This window comes from Elephantulus edwardii, unplaced genomic scaffold, assembly GCF_000299155.1.
Source record: "Elephantulus edwardii isolate Elephantulus edwardi_28Jun2011 unplaced genomic scaffold, EleEdw1.0 scaffold00022, whole genome shotgun sequence".
In the NCBI taxonomy this organism is placed as follows: Eukaryota; Metazoa; Chordata; class Mammalia; order Macroscelidea; family Macroscelididae; genus Elephantulus; species Elephantulus edwardii.
Window position 1 is genome coordinate 4,530,809 of NW_006399772.1, and position 22,291 is coordinate 4,553,099.

The window sequence follows — 22,291 nt, forward strand, 5'->3', positions numbered from 1 at the left end:
AAAGACAAATACTGTATGTGACCATTATTGTAGAAATAAATAGTAAAACATGTCTGAGGATCCAAGGAGGAGACAATGGGAACAGAGGGATAAGGATGGGCAGGGGGAAAATCACAGGGTTGCACAATTTGGTGGGTGGAGGGAGGCAGGGTAAAGGAAATGGGAAAGATCCAGTGGAGACAGGGTAATGGTAGGCATAGTTCAATGGTGATTAATTTTATAAAACATAAATGGGAATTATTGTGTGACACACAATGTGAATGAAGGATAGTGTGAGTGTGAAACTCATATGAACTTTATAAGCAAACCAATAGAAAATAAAATTTTATAAAACCAACCAGCCATAGTCCAAAGAGTAAGTCCAGGAGAGAGAAGTAGAAAATATCTTCAAGGAAGTAGAATATAAGAACAGAGGAACAATCAAAGAATCAAATCAAATGTCAAAGAATAAACCAACCCATTCTTGAATACATGTCAAAGTTGGACAAGAAAGAAGGAAGACTGAAGATAATGTGATGCCTTTGACTTACGGTGTTGTCAAAGAATGTTGAATATACCTTGAACTGCCAAAAGTGAGCTCTGGTGCACTGGCAGTAAGGAGTTGCACTGTCAACCCAAAAGCACATAGTTTGAAACCACTAGCTACTTTGTGGGAGAAAGATGGACAATCTTCTTCTGAAAACCCACTGGAGGGTTACCTATGAATTGGTTCAGATTTAGCAGCATACAACAACAACCAAAAAAAAGGAAAAAAATCAAACAAATATGTCTTGGAAAACTTCGAGTCTCAGTGCTCTTTAGAAGCAAGTGTAGTAAGACTTAACCTCACACATGCTTTTAGGAATGTTATAAGGAGGAATCAATCCCTAGACATCATGCTTGGAAAAGTAGAGGGTCCACAAAAGAGAAAAGGACTCTCAATGAGATCAGTTGACACCATGACTGCAATGAGGGACTTCAGGACAGCCATAGTTGTGAGGATGGTGCAGGATCGAGAAAGTCTCATTTTTTGTGCAGGTTACTAAGAGTTGAACTCCGTGGCACCTAAGAGCAATAACAACATTCAACCCAAGTTAAAAGCCACAGTTGGTGGCAGCTCAAACAAACCAGCAAAGCAAAGATTAACCTGCTGCCTTGGTACCAATAGTGCTCATTATCCATTTATCATAAATTAATCAGGCCTTAATGTAAAAAGTTTACAAATTAGAATTGTATTTTTTATAATTAATTTGAATGTTTGTTTCCTCTATTTCCTGGAGAGTTTGTGAATTAAATAATAATTCTAGCACACCTAGAAAGTGTCTGGTATGTAATAATGTTGAATAAGTACTAATTATTATTATTAGGGCCATTTTTTCCATTTGGGTAATTTATAATGACTTAATAAGCTCAGAGGTGATTAATTAAAAATTGGGTTTTAGATAGAAAACTGCATGCATGCATGCATGCATCTAGTAGCATGAATATAACTGTCCACACAGAGAACTGGAAATAAAATTAGTCTAGAACTTGTGTTATGCTGATGACACAACTTTGCTTGCTGAAAGTGCGGAGGACTTTAAGTGCTTGCTACAGAAGATCAAAGACTATACAGCCTTCAACATGGATTGCAAGAAAACAAACATTCTCACTACTGGAACTATAGACATCATCATGAGAGATGGAGAAAAGATTGACATTGTTTATTATTTCATCTTTCTTGTATCTACAATCAACATCCTTGTTACCAATAGTCAGGGGATCAGAAGATGTATTGCATTGGAATTACTGAAAAACAATCACACCAGTTTGAAGACTAGGATAGGCCTCTCTCTCCATCTGAGAGCTGGACAGTGAATAAGGATGACAGAAGAAGAATTGATGCCTTGGAGCTGTGGTGGAGAAGAGTACTGAATATCCCATGGACTGCCAAAAGAACAGATGTGTCTTAGAGAAAGTATAGCCAGAGTGCTTTGTGGAGGCTAAGATGACAAAGTTTCATCTCACATAAATCTGTTCTTTGGAAAGGGTCATCATTCTTGGAAAGGTGAAGGGATGGCAAAAGAGAAGACCCTCTGCTAGATATATTGACAAAGCGCCTACAGCAATGGGCTCTAGAATGTCAGAAATTATGAGAATAGGACAGGGGTCAGATCTGTTGTTCATAGGGCTGCTATGAATTGTCCTCAACTCTACAGCACTTATCAACTAACAACAATTTGGATGCATTCTAGAGTAACATTACTTTAGGTGCCTTTTTGAGAGTAGTTAGTTATGAAACATTAAATAGCAGAAGTGGTAGCCTGGGCGATGAACATAGAGTGTGCCTTTTACATTACACTCCCAACTGTGGGCTCACATCAGATTGAATTTCTTTGCTCTGACCAGTATCATTAGATGCAGGAATCATTTTTCAAGACTTTGTTAAAGGAGTAGAGGAAGCAATATGACTATGGATGAAAAACATACATGGCACGGGGTGAGGGTGGGGGTGTAATGGTTGGTTTGCCATGAAATGTATGTGGAATTCTAAGAGGAGCTGAAGTTACATTAATCAGGCAGTTATTAACCTAAACTGCAAAGTGGGGAGAGTTCAAAAAGTGCATTGCGAAGCTACAATAAACCAGAGGCATTTTATCCTAGTGATTTAAGAAAGCTTTACATTTTTATTTCCAATTAACCTATCAATAGCGATGTCACTTAAATACTCCTAAGGAATATTATCTTCTCATTATTGCCAGAAAACATGCTGCCCAATTTCATAGCTCAGCTGTTCTCATGCATGGATGGACAATCTGAATTAACTTGAACAGATACAAGATTTTTAGACACACTCAGCTACATTCCTAGTTGGAAAATTTAAGTAATTAATATGTGACTTTAGATGGTAAAAGAAAATAAAGTGGATAATGTTTATTTTGTGCATCAAAATGATAGTAATACAAAACTGTTCTAACTTTCTATTTATTCAGCATTAGCATATCAGTGGAGAAATTATTATAATCCACACATTCCTTGCCAATTTCATCGAACATTGTGGCAATGAATAAAGATTCTCTGGAGAGCTGTTGTAAAATTAAGCTTTTAAAGAAAGTCTGCATTTTCATTATGGCCAAATAAGATAGTAGACCCTAGAGATAAGGGGGAGGGGTTGTCTTTTATATTTCTTGTGCATGCTAAAATTAGACACAAGAACATGCATTATTCTGTTGATCTGAAATTTCAACACATGTAGTTCTGATACTACTAAACTAACATTTGTTGAAAGGAATGTAGATAAAGTGATCAGAGAAGTTAAACACACAAAATATCAACTAGAAATCATTTACTATTACCAAAGCTGTAGATATTCTCACTATACCTTTAATCATACAATGTTTTCACCCTATTCATGCTTGGCTGAACCTGGCTATCAGTTATTTGTGACACGTATGTAATTTTTTTAACATTTTCATTTACTATGCCAGAATATATATATCTAAAAAATTTTCACCATTTTTTGTTTTCATTTCATTTGTTTATTTACAAAATTTGAATACATTGTTTTTCAGACCAGATTCTTCCAATTTCTCTCACCCTCCCCCACATCAAATTGTACAACCCCATGATAAATTTTTACCATTTTTTAACAAGTCATTGTGTCACTGTATTCACAATGTTGGGAAATGATCACTATCATCTATTTCCAGAACTTTTCCCCAAACCTAGCAGAATCTCTACCCATTAAACAGTAACTCCCACTTCTCCCCTTCCCTCCCTGGAAAGCTCAGATCTAGTTTTCAACTCTATGCATTTATCATATTTTGTCCTTTTATGTCTGACTTATTTCATTTAGCATATTCTTTTACCCAAGTGGCATTCATGTTGTAGCATATATAAGAATTTCATTAGAGAAATCTTTATGATGGAATTATATCCCTTTGTATGTAAGTAAGGAGTCCTGGTGACACAGTGATTGAAATACTCAGTCTCTAACCAAAAGTCAACAGAGAAAAATTTGGCAGTCAACTTCCCCCGGAAGTGCAGCTTCAGGAACACTGTGAGGCAGTTCTGATTGTCCTGTTGGGTCACTAGAGTCGGAATTTACTTGATGGCAGTGGATTTGATTGATTTGAGTATATTTACTACATTTTGTTCACCCATTCATCTGTGGATGGACATTTGATATTGTGAATAATATGTTATTATTATTTATTATAATAAATTATAAAAATGTGTTATACATAAAAAACAATACCCCAAAAGTTGATGATAAATAATAACATCTTCTTACTCATATAAATGTTCATAAGTTACACTCACTGCTGTAGAATCACTTCCAACCCTTACAGTTTCTGATGATATAAATCTCAGTGGGAGGTGATCTTTCTCCCTTATAGCTACTGGTAGATTCGAACCATTAGAGACTCATAAACTAACCTCAGCTTTCTGAACCAAGTAAAGATCTACTATTGTGCCTTTGTCCCTCCTCAACAGTGCTTAAGCAGCCTCATAGATATAAGGAATTCTGAGTTTTGGTATTAAAAATCCTCTATGGCCTAGTACAAAGGAGTGAAGCTGTCAGCCCAAAGGCACATGGTTCAAATTCACCAGCTGCTCTGTGAAGGAGAAGGACGAGCGATCTCCTCCCATGCAATTTAGAGAGTCTGGAACCCCCCTGAAGAATCAGCTATGGGTAGGTTCCAACTCGATGGTACATAAGAGACAACCAAAAAAAATCAAAATCACTTATAAGCACACCAGGTTGGAACCATCAGGTAGAATCAATTAGATGTTCATTAACAACAAAAAAAAAAACGATAAACTACATGGACTTTCACAAACCTCTATTCCTCCCTCATAAGCCTTGTGAAATAATGATAAGAACTACAGAAAATTGTTGTTAGCAATTTTTCTTAACTTTTACCATGCAATACATTTTGGTTTTCTGAAGCAAACCAAAGGTAAATTTCTCATGGTTCTTGCTGCATGCTTTAGCAGCATTTGAGGGACGATCTTTTATCCATTTGTGTTTGTAATAGATGAAAAACAAACGAGATTACAAATCCTCTTTTTAAAAAACTTAAACCATATGTCAAGTTTTTGTTCTAAATTGTGTAGGTTAAGTTAAATTTAAATTTCATTCTATTAACTGTTGTTAAGTGTATTGCTATAAACATACTTATGTTGAAATAAAGTTTTTTTTAAATTTTTAAAAACAATGATAATAGAAATCAGATATGGGAGAGGAAATCCTGTTTTTAAAGATCTGTTCTCTGCACTTAATAAAGCAGCTCTGGTATCATGATAGGCTAAGCCAAAAGGTCAGCAGTTCAAAGTCACCAGCTCCTCAGAGGAAGAAGGATGAGGCAGTCTTCTCCCGTAGAGATTAACAGCCTCAGAAGCCCTCTCAGGCAGTGCTCCTGCTCTCCTGCATATGTATTAATTATTAATTAGCATTTGCTTCTTTTACTTTCTCTACCCTTTAGCAATTGTCCAATCAATCTCCTCATTACTTTGCTCACTCAGGTGCCTACTTTTAATCTCACACTCATGAACACACACATCCCCACATACCCAGTAAGTGTACTGTGTAAGGTGCTATGAAGGTTATCTTAAATGGATAGCATGTAAAAAAGAAAAATCTTGCCCTGAAGCTATTCTAAATGGTATAAGTGTCATATGAGTTTAGCTGCCAGTGCTTCACCCAGGACTTGGTAGATTCAAAACTTAACGTGTCTTCTTCTAGCCAGTTCTGCCAGCAAAGACAAGGTTATGTCAAAAAGAGAAGAGATGCTTCCGTCTTGTGGTTGTGTTGTCTTTAGCTGGGACTCAACAGAACATAAGCATCATTACTCCTAAGCTAACGTCTCAGTGAAATTTTAAGTTTTGCATTGTTTTTCTTTTAATGCACTTTTGCACCTTCTTCACACTGTAAGATTGTTGTTAAGATCTTTCTAGTGGAATTCAGTGTTAGCCTTAGCCACAGTGAGGGTGTTTATTCATTCAGGACCTACTTGGGAAGCTCTCATTTATTCTGTGCTAGTACCTTAGTCAACAATAAAAAAGAACAGAGAAGAACACGTAGCACTGTCCTCTAAGCCTTCTGTCTGGACAAGTAAATAGATCTTTGAAAGTCTTCTGTCTGGTGGCAGTAGGAAGGCAAAGGCTTTTCTTTTAAAAAAAAAAATTATTATTAACTTCAATGAAAATTTACAGAGACTTTGGATTTCCATTCATTCATTGTTGCACTTTTCTTCCCTCCCAAACCCTCCCCACCAGTACACTACCCTCTTGGAAAAGTAAAAGAAAAATTCTTTCTCTGTTTTACAATCCCTGCCCCCAGGTCCACTCCACTATGCAGCCTTTGCTCTGGACTCCAGTCATGACAAAAATACCTAATCACATATCCCTTTTAAATGGTTTTCTCCCTCATTTGTTTCAATGCAGTATACATTATTGAACCCATCTTTCTCAGTCTCCCCCCAGCCCCAAGGTCATTACTGTTTTACAACAGTGGCACCATGTAGTATTTGTCCTTTTGTGACTGAGCTACTTGACTCAGTATAATGTCCTCCAGGTTCACCCATTTTGAATAATATTGCATGAGTTCCTTGTTTTTCAATGCAGCATAGTATTCCATTGTGTGAATATACCACAGCTTCTCTATCCATGTTTGTTGATGGGCACTTGGATTGTTTCCAACTCCTTGCTATTGTGAACAAAGCCGCAATAAACATGGGTGTGCATATATCTGCTTGGATGTCAATAATGGTCTCTTTGGGGTATATTCCCAGTAGTGGAATTGCTGAGTCAAACGGTATCTCTATTTGCAACTTTTTGAGAAAGCACCATACCACCTTCCTCAGTGATTGCACCATTATACACTCCCACCAACAGTGAATAAGGGTTCCAATTTCTCTACAATCTCGCCAGCATTTGTTGCTTGATGTTCTGTTAAATTTTGCTATTCTGACTGGGGTGAGATTATATCTCATAGTTGTTTTGATTTGTATCTCTCTTAGAGCTAGGGATTTTGAACATTTCTTCATATGCTTATTAGCCACCTAAATGTCTTCTTTGGTGAAGTGTCTGTTCATATCCTTTGCCCATTTTTCTATTGGATTATTTACCTTTTTCTTGTTGTGGCACTCAAGTATTTTATAAATTCTGACCAAAGATACAGCACTTCTCTAATCAGCCCCTAACATTTGCTTAATTGCCCCCATTCAAATAATTTGTTCGCCTTAGAGGCTTGGCCAGTTAACAAGACTGCACCAGTGTGCTATGGGAGAAGGCAGGCAGCGGTGCAGATTAATCCAGCCACATAAAGTCTGGTGATCTACTCTCCAGAAAAGTGCCCTGAGCCCTTGAGGGAATGGCCACAGTTTAGGTGGGACTAGAAAGGAGAGAATATGAGCCATGTATACAATAGGTCAGACAGTGGACCTTCAAATACTGACACCTGGTGAACCACAAAGAAAAGTCAGGATCCTGAACAACAGTGGCCTGTGACATTTCTCTTCATGTTCAGTAAGAAATAGGAGGCCTTGCTCAGCAATTGTGGTTAACTGCCCAGCCTCTTGTCAGGCAACTGAAGGAACATGATGTCCACGCTAGTGTGGGTTCTGTGCGTGTGCACGTGTGTGTGTGTGTGTGTGTGTGTGTGTGTGTGTGTGTGTATTCATGCCTTAACTCAGTTACTGCTCAACTTTAGTTCTTAATCTGCGCTGTCCTCTAGATTGTATTGTACATCTCTATCTGAACTTCATCCTGGCAAAAACAAAGTTGCAGGTGCAACAGTGCGAGAACGCATTCCTCCTCCAGATGACTGTGTGTTCAGGTTGACCTGAGCCGGCTCTGGACATTATTTGGTACTTAGCATATGAAGCAAAAACGGGACTGCCAAAACAGAATGATTAACAAGGAAGAGCGAACCAAACGCTAGCATGTCTCTGGCCTCTGCATATCTGTGCACATTGTATGTTGTTCAGGGTAGCTTGTCTTACAACTTGACTAGGTTGGAGTTCTGGTAATAGTGGCAATCTCGACATTCTTGGTCAGAGTTTAGAGAGATGTAAGACTTTCAATTAATGTTTTATTTACTTTATGTTGATTAGTCTTTGATGCATGTGCTGAATCAGAAACCTAAATAAAGATAATTTTTTTTAAATCTAAAAAAAAGAAAAAAGGAAAAAAAGAAATAGAAGGCCTACAGAATTTAGATGAAGTAATTAATGTGATTAAATGAACAGATATATATAATACATGCTTCTTTACATTTTTGTAGTGAACCTAAAGTGTGCAGAATTTGAATAATCATAATCCTGGCACATGACAAAAGATCTGGTGGTGCCATGGTTAACATTCAGCTGATACCCTAAAAGTTGTTGGATCAAATCCTTCAGCTATTCCAGGAGAAACGATGGGAAGTTTGCTTCAGTAAAGATTTACGGCTTAGAAAACCTATGTATTGAGGGAGGCCTGTATTGGTGGCCTAGTGGAAGGAAGCTGCACTGCAATCCCAGAAGTATGCAGTTCAAATCCACCAGATGCTCTGCTGGTAAAGGAGGGACAATCTCTTCCTGTACCAGTCAGATCCGATTTGATGGTACACAAACGAAAATAAGAAAATAAAATTTAAAAAGAAATAAAAAATAAAATTAAAATGAAAAAAAATGAAAACCTATGTATTGCCAGGGTCCAATTGATGACAGTAGATATTTTATTTCAGCTTTCAGCTCTTGATACATAGTCATTGTTCCATACATGATCCTCTTTCTTCAAACACTTAATTATGTAATTTTGAAAAACACTGGTGACCCCCCCAAGAACCACAAAATTACTAATAGAACTTACATTCATGTTCTTCTGTCCTGAGAAGTAAGAAAACTAAATGTCCTGTCTCCTCACCAAATAGCCTGTATGTCAGATTTTATACTTGTCATTTTTTGGCTATATTATAGTCTTATTCCATAAGTATATTTATATAAACAATGTGACATTTAGTTCACTCTAGGTTTTGTTTGTTTTTTCTTTTCAACTTTATTAAAAAAGAACATAATGCTGTTTGTTGCTGTGAAAGACTTATTTTTTCTCTCTCAGTATCATGTTATCAACTTTTATCCATATTGTTTCAAGGCTTCAATTTATCTGTTTCTACTGCTTATTAGATATACCAGATGAGAAAGTAACTCTGAAGTCTTAAGAATTTCTTTCTACTTCTTTTTATTTTATATTGGTTTGTGTACAATACTCTTATACACTGTTTCTCATTCATGTCCCTTGAATTTCATGCAATTCTTCATTCACATTATGTTTGAAACAATCTCATATACACTGTGTTTTATAAAATTAATCACCATTAGCAACTACTATTACCCTGTCTTTTCAGGTCCCCACTGTATCTTTCCTAATTCCTTTACCATGTCACCCCCACCCATCAAACTCAGTTATCCTAGTGATTTCCTCCCCATCTCACATTGTATCCTACTGTCCCCCTCCCCTTCCCCTTTTAGAGTTTCATATACATCTTACTCATTGTTATTGTTGTTGTTATGTGCCATCAAGTCACTTGCGACTCATAGCGACCCTATGTACCAGAACCCTAAACCCTGCTCTGTCATTATCCATCTATTTTTACATAAACGGTCTTATGCAGTATTTGTCCTTAAGATACTGAGTTCATTCACCATAAATAGCTCTAGACTCTCCCATATTATATAGTATGTTACAAAATCCTTGTAGAAGTCCTGTACTATTGATTTCACTACTAGGAATACATCCCAAAGAAAATAGAACCAAGAAGAAAATGGAGATTTGTACACCCATGTTCATAGCAGTGTTAATCATAATAGCAAGAAAATGGAAAAACAGCCCTAAGATCTACCAGCGAATTGAGAAATTATGGTATATTCTCATAACAGAATACTATGCAGCAGTAAGGAAATCTTAAGAAATTTTTTAAAGTAGATTCTACTCAGTAACCTGATAATTCATGGCACCCTAAGAGACTAATCATACAAAAGAAAATATTACTCAACTTAATACTCAACTCACTTTCATTGCCATTAAGTAAGGAACTGACTTGTAGGTGATTCTCAGTGGGTTTTCTGGTGCTGTGAATCACATGAGAAAAATTTTGCCCGGCTCTCACCTGTGGAACATCTCACAGATTCAAATAGCCAAGAAGTGATAGATATTTTTGGCTTAGCGGCATAACGTTCAAGGAATTTTATGTCACCAGAGCTTCCTTTGAAATAAGTACTTGCTTCCAAAACTCAACTTCTCCAATGTCATTTGGGGAAAATTACCACTCTCTGATTTTTATACCCTTTTCTTAAATTATTTCCCCCACCCCACCCCTTTAAATGGAATCTTTTGAGACTGAGAAGGTTTGAGGTTTTTGTTTGTTTTCTTTTTATTTTGTATCTGTTTGCATACAAAATCCATACACACTGTGTTTCATTCATATGCATTGTTTCACACATTCCTTCATTTACTTTGTATTTCATACAATCATTCCTATACACTGTGTTTCATAGAATTAATCACCACTATCACCCTGTCTTTTCAGGTCCTCATTGGATCCTTCCTAATTCTTTCACTCCCTCCTTCCCTCACAAAACTCTATGACCCCATGATTTCCCTTCTTCCCCACACTCAGTTGCCCTCCTCCCCTTCTCCCCTTGGACCTTCATACACATTTTTCTAGTTATCCTTCTATTTTTACAATAATGATCTTATACAGTATTTGTCCTTAAAATACTGAGTTCGTTCACTCATCATAATTGTCTCTAGCCTCTCCCATGTTATACAGTATTTTTTTCTAAATCATTACTCCTGAATGCTGCATAGTATTCCATCATGTGAATGTACCACAATTTCTCAATCCATTCTTTTGTTGATGCACCTTTGAACTGTTTCCATTTTCTAGTTATTGTGAATAACACTTCTATAAACATTGGTATACAAATCTCTGTCTGTATCTCTGTTGTACCTTCATTGGGGTATATTCCTAACATTGGAATAACTGGGTCATATCAACTTTCTATGTTCAGCTTTTTGAGGAAACTCAAACTGCCTTCCAGTGTGGTTGTACCATTTACAGTCCCACCACCACCACAGTGTATGAGAGTTTCGATCTCTCCACACCTTCATCAACATTTATTGCTTGCTGTCCTGTTAAACTTTACCACTGCTACTGGGGTAAAATGGTATCTCATTGTGGTTTTTATTAGCATCTCTCTTATTGCCAGTGATTTTGAGAATTTCTTCATGTGCTGTTGGCCATCCAAATGCCTTCCCCTGTGAAGAGTCATTCCATGTCTTTTGCCTATTTTTTGATTGGGTTATTAGTCTATTTCTTACAGAGGCCCTGTAATGTTCTGTAAATGTAAGTTATGAGACCTTTGTCTGAGATTGCCAAATGTCAGTAGGTTTTCTTTTAACCATATTGGGGAGGGGGAAGGGTTTTATGCACAAAGGGAGTTAATGTTTAGAAGGTCTCTTTCACTGATGTTATTCTTTCCTGATTGTGCATTTCTGACTGTACTTTCCAGCCTATTTATACCATAGGCTACATTTTCTAAGTTTGGTCTCATTTTGTCATTTTGATTTTTTTTTTGTTTGAGGCTTCATATCTTCTGCATTTGGTGACAGTTTTATCACCTCTTTGCTGATCTGGATGCCTCTTATTTCCTTCTCATGATATATTGCCCTAGCAAGTACTTCCAACAAGTGGGTATCCTTGTCTGCTTCCTGTCCACAAGAGGATAGATTTTATTCTTTCTCCATTGAAAATTATGTCAGTTCTTCACTTTTGCGTATATACTTTCCACTGTGTTGAAGAAATTACCTTCTGTTTCTATTTTGCTGACTTCTAATCAGGAGGGGGTGTTTTCCTTGAGGGCTTCCTCTGTCGCATTCATTCATTGCTTTAAAATCTACCCTCACCCCACCCACATCCTGTTGTAGTGTATACCTTGGAGTCTGAATTGACCCATAGTTGACCCTCTGGCAGGTTTTCAGAGGCAGTTTATTGCACAGAAGGAGATTGTCCATCCTTCTCCTATGGAGTAGCTGGTGGATTTGAACCATGTGCCATAAGGATTGCAGCACAGCTTCTTGGCACTAGGCCACCAGTGCTTCCTCATCCATGTCCTAGTCCTACTGTTGTTTATGCTTTTCTTTCTCTCTCTCTCTCTCATCATTCTGTAGTGAATGGTATTCTTTTAGAAGGAAAAGAAAGTAGTTTGGTATTAAAGTAAAAAATAGATGATAGATAAATAGATTGATAAATAAGTAGATGATAGAAAGATTGATTTTGTATAGCCAAAGCACAAGGAAGAATTCAAGATACTAAAGAGCTGAACAGAAGATTCCAAAAGGCAGCACGGTATGACAAAGCAAAATATTACAATGAAATGTGCAAGGAGCTGGAGTCGGAAAATCAAAAGGGCTGAACTCACTCAGCATTTCTTAAGCTCAAGGAACTGAAGAACAGATTCAAACCTCGAGTTGCTATAATCAAGGATGCTTTAAGAAGAATATTAAATGATCCAGGAAGTATTAAAAGAAGATGGAAAGAATATACTGAGTCACTGTATCAAAAGGAATTGGAAGACACAGAAGAATTTAATGAAATAACGTATGAGCAAGAGCCTATGGTGATGAAGGAAGAAGTTCAAGCGATTTTGAAGGAAATAGCAAAAAAACAAGGCCCCAGGAATAGATGTTATACCAATATAGGTATTTCAGCTAACAGATGCTTCCCTGGACGTGCTCACCAAGTTGTGACAAGAAATCTGGAGAACAACCACTTGGCCAACTGACTGGAAGAGATCTATATTTGTTCCTATCCCAAAGAAGGGTGACCCAAGAGAGTGTGGAAACTATAGAACAATATCATTGATTTCACATGCAAGCAAGATTCTACTGAAGATTATCCAAACACGACTAGAACATCACATCAGCAGAGAACTGCCAGAAATCCAGGCTGGGTTTAGAAGGGGTCGTGGTTTCAGGGATATTGTAGCTGATGTTAGATGGATCTTAGCTGAAAGCAGGGAATAACAGAGGAATGTCTATCTGTGTTTCATTGATTATGCAAAGGCATTTGACTGTGTGGATAATAACAGACTGGGGCTGACTCGGAGAAGAATAGGAATCCCAGAACACTTGATCGTGCTAATGTGAAACCTATACTTGGACCAAGAGGCAGTCGTCAGACAGAGCAGGGAAACACTGCATGCTTCAAAATTGGGAAAGGTGTGCACCTGGGATGTGTCCTATCTCCATACCTTTTCAACCTGTATGCAGAACAGACTATCTGAGAGGCTGGACTCTATAAGGAGAAGTGTGGTGTCAAGATTGGTGGAAGATCTATTAACAATCTGCGTTATGCAGATGGCACAACCCTCCTTGCTGAAACTGAGGAGGACCTCATGCACTTGCTGCAGAGGATCAAGGACTGCAGCCTTCAGTATGGACTGAGGCTCAATGTCAAGAAGACAAAGGTTCCACCACTGGACCAATTGGCAGCATCAGGATGGATGGTGAAGAGATTGAGATTGTTCACAGCTTTAGTTTCCTTGGCTCCATGCTCAACACTCTTCGCACCAGCACCCAGGAAATAAAAAATACCACATTGCAATGGGAAAGTCTGCTGTTAGGAACCTCTCCAGGGTATTGAAGAGAAATGGTGTCACTCTGGAGACTAAGGTGCATCTGATACAGGCCATGGTCTTTGCAATCAGTTGTTATGCATTGGAGAGTTGGACAATGACTAGGGAGGATAGAAGGAGCACTCTGGCTTCACATTCTCCAAGACATATCTGTTTGTTCTTCTAACAGTCCATGGGATATTCAGTAATCCTCCAACACTACAACTCAAAGGCATTTTCTAAAAAACCTCATTTTTTCTCTCTTATTCTCTAGATCATAGTATAGGGAACTCTGGTGGTTTAGTGATAAGGAGTTGTACTCCCAACCCAAAGACACATGGTTCAAATACACCAGCTGCTCTGCTGCAAAAAGATGGACATTCTTCTCCTGTGTGATTTACTGCCTCTGACAGCCCTCTGGCTGGTCAGCTATAAGGTGATTCCAACCCAATGATACATAACAGAGCATAGTATGTAGAACCTCTCAGATTATTTTCAACATACCAAGGCAAATAAAACAGAAGTTTGATGCTTTTAAACATGTGTTTCAATTTCCAGTTGGCTGAGAAGTTTCCTCTTAGGAAAAATCAGCTGACTTAATGTTCTTGTTTGTCTTGCTGAGATAATTGTGTACAATAGTTTATAACAAGAGGCATGCCCCATAATCGGCACTTGGTTACAACTAATTGAATCAGAAATCTAATGTAAAAATTCGGACGGTTAACTGAGAGATTAGTGTGATCCTCTTGGAAAATATTGTACTGTAATGCTTACTGGATAATATCTAACAAAGGGTAATCATGAAAAGCAGTCATTGATTATTAAAGGGCACTTTATCAAAGTTGAATATCAGATTTAAAGTTGAATGTCAAATTTTGTTCCAAGAGGCCAGGTGTTTTAGCATCCGATTGTTAATGCCTAGAACATTCTGCAGTCAATACTGTAGTTCTCTTTTTTTTTTTTGGCCTTCTATGACTCCATCCAGACTCCACTTTTATTCTTGTTTCTTTTTAGCATTTGCTTCCTCTAGCTTTGTTGTTGTTGTTGTTGTTGTTAATTGCCATCAAGTCGCAGGTGACTCATAGCGACCCTATGAAGGAGAGTCCTCGACGCTTGGGTGTCTTTCATCCTCTCTCCAGGTTCATAGGGTTTCCGGAGGCAAGCTATTAGGGAAGTGGATACCACTCCTCCTTCCACCTATAGCTTTATCTGTCTCAAATAATTTTTATAGTTCACTGGTACTGAACTTCATTTGGTCTCTTTTAAGTACTACTAAAATTGTTGTTTCACTGGAAATGCTTAAAGCAGTGTTTCAAGAAAGTTTTAAGGTTTGCTGAGGTGATGTAAAGCTTAACCTACTACGTCATGGGAGCTAAGACATCTGCGATAACTGAAAAACAAAGCTAATACTCATTTACTCAACTATCACTAACTGAAAGCATACTTCTCAGGAATTGTAACAAGTATAGACAATGTATTTTGTCTTCTTGGGCTGTTCTGTGAAATCCTCTGTACAGTTCTTTTACTTCATTATTTCTTCCTTACATTAACTTTAGCTACTCAGTATGCAGGAACAAATTTCAGAGTCTCTTATGGCTTCCAATTGGTTCTTTTCTTTATTTCTTGTGTTTTCAAGGTATATTGCTTTCTTTAATATACAGTCCTTGATGATATCCCACCATTCAACTGGTTTGGTCATTCATGTTCAATGCATCAAATCTATTCTTGAATAAAGATCTCGCCTAGATCTTTCAATCTAGGTAGGGTGTGCTAAAGGTCATACTTGGGCTTTCATGGATTTGTTTCAATGTTGGATTCATGTTTGTGTTTTCTCCAGCTTCAGCTTAAACTTGCATGTGAGCAATTGATAGCATGTTCTGGAGTCAGTCTCTGGCCTTGCTGTGACTGATGATAATTAACTTCCCCATCATCTCCACAAGTGTAATAAGTTTGATTCCTGAACATCCCATCTGTTGAGTTATTTGTGACTGTTGCCTTTATGTTTCTGGGAGAAAAAGGTATTTACAAATGTTAATATTACAAAATTTTATCATGTGATTTTTTTGGTCATCATTTCTATCACTAAGTCCACATCTTCTAACTACAAATCCTTCTTTATTTCAAACTGTCAAGTACCAACCAGTCACCCACTTCAGGAGGCAACATATGATCAAGAACTAATGGTGGTGTCCATATATCTTTGGGAAACTGTCAGCTGTAGCAGTCTCCCTTCCTGAGCATGGAAGACCATGTTCTTGGAAAACCATGGAAGACCATGTTATTGGAAAAGCTGTCACCATTTAATTGGTAGCAGATTCTGACTTAACAAAAGTAACATTTTTACCTGTTGGGTTTTTTTGTTAAAAAAACAACAACAACCTAATGGTGTTGCAAGGAAAACTCCAAGCTTCATTGATGGCTTTGGTGAAAAAGAAGAATCCAGAAATTGACAGAATACCAGTTGAAATGTTTCAACAAATGGATGCCAGACTGGAAGTATCTCACTCATTTATGCCAAGACATTTGGGAGACAGCTACATGACCAACAAACTAGAAGAGATCCATAAGCATGCCCCTGCAAAGGAAAGATAACACAATGAAGAAACAATCGAACAGTATTGTTAGTATGACACAAAAGAAAAATGTTGCCGATTATAATTGAAAAATGGGTGCAGCAGTACATCAACAAAGAACTGCCAGGAATTCAAACTGAATTTGGAAGAGGATGTGGAATAGGAGGTCTCATTACTTGGCTGAAAGCAGAGAATACCAGAAAGATGTTTATTTGTGTTTTACTGAGTGTGAAAGCGTGCCACTGTGTGCATCTTATCAAATTATGGATAACACTGTGCAGAATGAAAATTCTAGAACACTTAATTTGGCTCATGCAGAATGGATAGATAGGCCAGAAGCAGTCATTAAAGCAGAACAAGGGAATACTTTGAAGTTTAAAATCAAGGAGTGTAAGGATCAGGATTGTATCTTTTAATCATATTTATCCAGTCTGTATAAGGAGCAAATAATCTGAGAAGCAAGACTATGAAGAAAAACACACTGTTAGACTGAATGAACATTTATTAGCAACTTATGATATATAGATGACAAACTTTGCATACCAAAGGCAAAGAAAATTAGAAGCACTTATTGATGAAGATGAAAGACTACAGCCTTCCCTATGGATTATACATCAACATACCCCAAAATGAGTAACTACTGAAGTTGAGGTGATTCCATCTGCCTCTCCTTCTTTAAGAGAAGGTTCTCTTTCTCCCATGGAAAAGGCTGGTTCCTTAACGCCACATAAAACAAATAAACACATAAAAAATCTTCCCAACTGGACCAATATGTAAATTTTGATAAATGAAGAAAAGATTGTAGTTGTTACTGGGATCCTGCAACCAACCACCATGGGAGCCACAGCCAAGAAATCAAGCATCATATTGCATCAGACAAATATAAGAACAAAGGCATGGTCCTCACCCATAGGATTAGCGACAGAAATCAGCTTATGAGCAAAGAATATTTCTAATCTTTGACTTGAAATCACTAGCCATGAAAATTATTAAGTCCTTCATGAAATAAGGACTATCATTTCTTGGCATAAAACTCTAAAGGAGCTCACTTTCTCCTATGTAATTATAATTGAAGATCGTTTCATTTGTGTATAATCATGCAAAATAGATTCTGGTGGTGTGTTAGTTATATGAGAGCAATTAACTGATTACAACCAGCTAAGCGTCTTTGTGGAGATGTCTGAATAACCCTTTGAGTGGAGTCTGCCATGACTTAAGGCTGATGTAAACCCAGAATTTAATCAAATTCTCATCAAGATTTCTTTGAGTCAATCCAAATACTTTCTCTATAATTCAGCTCCCCAAATACATACAGAACAAAGTTAAAATTTTTTTTCTGCAACCTAAACTGTTAACCACTTAAGAAATACTGAAACATCTGGGCTTATTTGCTTTGGCCTTGGCCTTCTAATAAGAAGAGTGAAACGTGTTACCTGTTACTTGAACCCAGAGAAAGTTCAAGGATTAGATTGAAAATTTGTTAAAGAAAAATTGCTCTTTAACAATGGAAAGCTTGTTCAGTTATATCAAGACACAGCAATCTTCTCTCATTCTACTTTACTCTGAAGGCATTTTATTAAGGTTGTTAGTTGCCCCAAGGTGACCACAGATAAAAAGTATTTCATTCCTAGGAATAAATACATTTAAATAATTCATACTAAGTTTGATTCCTCCCTTGTCAGATTTCTAAATTTGACATCTCCTTGAGGAGTTATGATGGCCTAATAGTAAAAAAAACTGTGTGGAAATCCCAAAAGCACGTGTTTCAAATCCATCAGCGGCTCCCTGGGAGAAGAATGATGGACAGTCCCCTCACCTGTTATTTGCTGTCTCTGAAAACCCACCAAAAGGTCAGCTGTGAGTCGATTCTGATGTGACAGGACACAATAACAAGGCAAAGTCACACACTCTCCTCCACCTGGTAATCCCATGCTACACTGTGACTATGTCTTTCATAGAAGTGATATATAGCAAGAGCATACAGGAAGTATTACATTTATCCATATCTTTCCCAACTAGACTGAAAGTTTGTACTAGGCAGAACCATGCCATTTATCTCTCTCTATCCCCAGTAGACTGCCTGGTACATAGCAGATGCTGAGAAAGTGTTTGCTGAATGAAGCAGCTTGAAGTCTAGGAGGAAAGACAGAGAAACATTAATCAGTACTAAGGTGTGATAAATAACAGAGTGAGTTCAGTGAGGAATGAACCAGAGGGATGAGACACGTCTCCTCGGGAAGCTAGCAGGGTCAAGGAAGGCATTTCAGAGAGAAGATGTGTGGGCTGACAATAAAGAAAGTCAGAATGTTACCAACTTCACAATGAAAGGAAAGGAGTGGCGTGTGGAAGGGCCTGGAGCCCTTGGTTGGCATGATGCACTGGGGTAAAGGGTCAGGGTGGGAACTTGGCAGGAATGATACTGAGAAGTGATAAGCCACCTTGAGAAATCTGGACCTTCTCATGTAGTAGGGTAAGGGGAGGAGGACTTTACTTTCTTAATTTCTCAGACCTCCTGTAACAGAAATAATACAAGGAAATGACTTTGGCAAATAGGAGGGAGCTCTGGTGGCCTAGTTCAAAGGGGGCCTCATTGCCCAGTGGCTCCTTGGGAGAAAGAAGGGCAGTTCTCTCCCATTTGGTTTGCAGCTTTTAGAAACCCAATAGAGGATCGGCTCTGAGTAGCTTCTGGGCCGACAGTAATGAACTTGAGCAGAGCTTGATCTTCAGCTACAGTTTTGGAGCCCATACATCCAAATCCCAGGAACTGACTCTAGGAGAAGGTTTTGGTTTTTTGGCCACTCTGGAGCAAGGTCTTTGTCTCAGCTCCTGTTCTCTGGTTCGTTGGTGATCTTCATGTGGCTCGTATCCTCCTCTCCGTTTGTGCTTCCTTCTCTGCATGCCTGTTATTGTTGTTGTTTACTGTCAAGTTGGAACCAACTCATAGCTGACCCAGCATGTTTTCAGAGGCAGTAAATCACATGGGAGGAGATTTTGACTGTCCTTCTCTCATGGAGTAGTTGGTGGATTCAAACTCCGTGCCTTTGGGATTGCAGTGCAGCTTTTTATCACTAGGCCACTAGAGCTCCCTCTCTAAGTGCCTAGTCTGCTCTTTTTATCAGAAATGTGACGATTTTACATGTACCTTGTCCTGACATAGCCTTATTAAAATAGCAAAAAAAAAAACCCTGTTCCAGATGGAATGATTTTCACATGTAAAGGGATTTGGATTTACACAATTATTTTGGGAATGACTCAATTCAATATATGAAATTTACTAAAATTTCCCTTTGAAGCATAGCTTTGGTGACAATGAAGAGAGGGCAGATGATGACAGGTGGGACAGCTCCAGTAAAGGACCAAGTTAGTTCATTAACAATGAAGATATATGTGCTAGGATAGATGCAAAGAAATGAAGAAATAAAGAGCAGCCCAGTGACCCCAGGTTTTTGTCTAGATTGGAAAGTGATATCTTTAGCTAAATTAGGAACAAAGAGAAATTGTTTATGTGGAAGGTATTAAGCCCACAGTGATGGTGGTGGTGAATTGGAGTTGTCCATTGTACATCCAGGTAAAAATATCTCATTATCAACTAAATTATGTGTATACATAGGGTATGTAAGTCAGACAGTCAGATAAGAATTTGACCAAGAATAGACTCTATGACTCTGAAAGTCATAGAATCTAGCAAGGAATGAAGACTCCCTCTTCTGAGATTGTGTTTTACATTTACGACTTAAAATTATACTGTAAAATTTCAGTCATGGTTCAAGACTACTGATGGCAGGGGTGGGGGGAATGATTGGTCCCATTTCTGCCACATGCTTAACTATGGAGCCTCAAGAAAGTTACTCAACTTCAAGTGACTCATGTTCCCTCACAAAAAAAAGATCATTAAGGAGATCTGAGGAAAGTTGTTGCTGTTGCTTCCCACTGCTCCGATCATACTCCCAAAGTCTACCAAAAATAGTGAGCATTCTTTGTGGACTGCCAGAAGAACAAACAACTATATCTTGGACAAAATGCAACCAGGGTGCTCCATGGAGGCAAGGATGGTAAAATTTTGACTCATCTAGTTTTAGTATATTATCAAGAGGTATCAGTTCTTCAAAAAGACATCATGGAAGGAAAAGTAGAAGTTCAACCAAAGAAAGGCCCCCAGCAAGAGAGATTGACACCGTGACTTCAACGATGATTTTGAGCATGGTGGAGATCATGAGGTTGGTATGGAATAGGGCAAGGTTCTGATCTGTTGTTCACAGAGCTTATATGAGTTGACTGGATGACACCTAATAACAACAAAGTCCACCAAGCCCAGAAGGAAGTCTTTAACTGGCATTGAGATACTGACTGCTTACACAATCCTCATTAGGTAGGGACATCTCCTAAACATGCTTTGACTGGGTTCAAAGTCTGGTTTTACTGTACTCTCGCTACTGTTGTGGCAGCTTTTTGTTTTATTCTCGTTTGACCTGAAATTCCAAACCAGCTTCCCTGAATGCATCCTGCTAATGCTCTGCTACAGAGAACTTATCTGCAATTCAGTCTGCATTATAGAGTTTAGGTTGAGACTGGCTTTGTTTAAGGAACCTAGCTAAAATGATTTTTTTTTGTTAAGCCATTCTTTTTGCTTTTCCTGACCAATTTGTCATAAGTGACTTGCATTGAAATGAAATATATTTTAATTCAAAGATTTCTGATGATAATGGTACCGTAGGAGTTATATTATGTGCTCATGGTTGCATCTCTTTTGATTCCAACATCTATTAAAAAAGGGTAAGAGGGAATTGTTTATGGAACTCAGACTTCCCAATAATTCAGGAGAGATTGTCTAACTAGCTTCTGGCAATCAGATGTCAGCACAGCAAAGATTTAGCAAGGGCATTATTTTTGTAAATATGGAATCTCATATTTAACCCAAGAGACTATGATTAAAAAAAAAAAACAAACCCCCAAAACCCCACCTCATAATCAGGCTTGTACATCTACAAACTTTGTAAAGTACTGTTTACAAAGAAGGCAGTATCATAACAGCACCCAGGGAAATTTAAATGATATATGACAAAAATTCTGAGAGAAGCACAAAAACCAATCACTCTCTCCAATATGCTGAATTAGGTGCTGCACTAAGCCCAAAGTTAATACTGTGTTCAATGAAATGGTTTTAAAATATGTACTTCTTGACTCTAGGCAAAAGTGCCAGGATATTCTGTACTGTGGGCTCAGATATATTACTTTTATATTTTATATTTTTCTAAACATGTCATTTAGATAGGTTAAATTATGTTTATGTGGAGGATATTAAGCCCACACTGGTGGTGGTGAATTGCAGTTGCCCATTGTACATCCAGGTAACGATATCTCTTTATCAACTAAATTATGTATATACATAATGTGTATACATAATGTATATACATACTACTCTGTGAACTAAAATGTGACAGATCAGACAGCCTTCCTGATGTGATATTTTAATGTCTGAATCTGAATAAATTTTGATGTTTAGATTCTGGATGCAGCCAAAAATTGGTCTAAACTCATAGAGAAATCAGTGAGCTGTAACCTAATTGTTTAAGATAGATGTTGTTGATTGCCTTCGAGTCAAGCACATCTCATAGCGACCCTATGAACAAAAGTCCTAAAGCCTCTGTGCAACTATTGACATTTATCAAAGCTCATAGAGTTTCCGGAGGCATGTTGTTTATGAAGTAGAGAGAGAAATAGAGACAGAGACAGAAGGGGGGCGGAGGAAAGGAGAGAGACAGGCATGCCATCAAGTCGACTTCATCTCGTGGTACCTTGTTTATGTACCATAGAATGAAATGTCTCCTGGTTGTGTTTCATCTTCCTGATCAGAAGCATATCCCAGCCTGTCATTGCAACTGTTGGGCCAATCCATCTCACTGAGAGTCTGCCCCACCTCCGGAGCCCTTGCTTCACCAGCTCACACACGAGGTCTTCCTCTAAGCAATTTATTTCTCTGGATAATCTGTCCAACGGAAGCAAGTTCTGTTTCAGTCTATAAGACTTTCATTGTCATCTTTTTAGAAGTAGATCACCAGATCCTTTTTTCTGAGCCTTGGAACATAGCTTCCAGTA

General features: G+C 37.9%; 1 protein-coding gene across 1 annotated transcript in view; it reads left to right on the forward strand.

Moving 5' to 3' along the window:
- The window catches only part of MAGI2 (membrane associated guanylate kinase, WW and PDZ domain containing 2), a 1,911,292-nt gene that overhangs the window by 1,825,512 nt on the left and 63,489 nt on the right, over positions 1–22,291 (forward strand). The window lies entirely within an intron of this gene.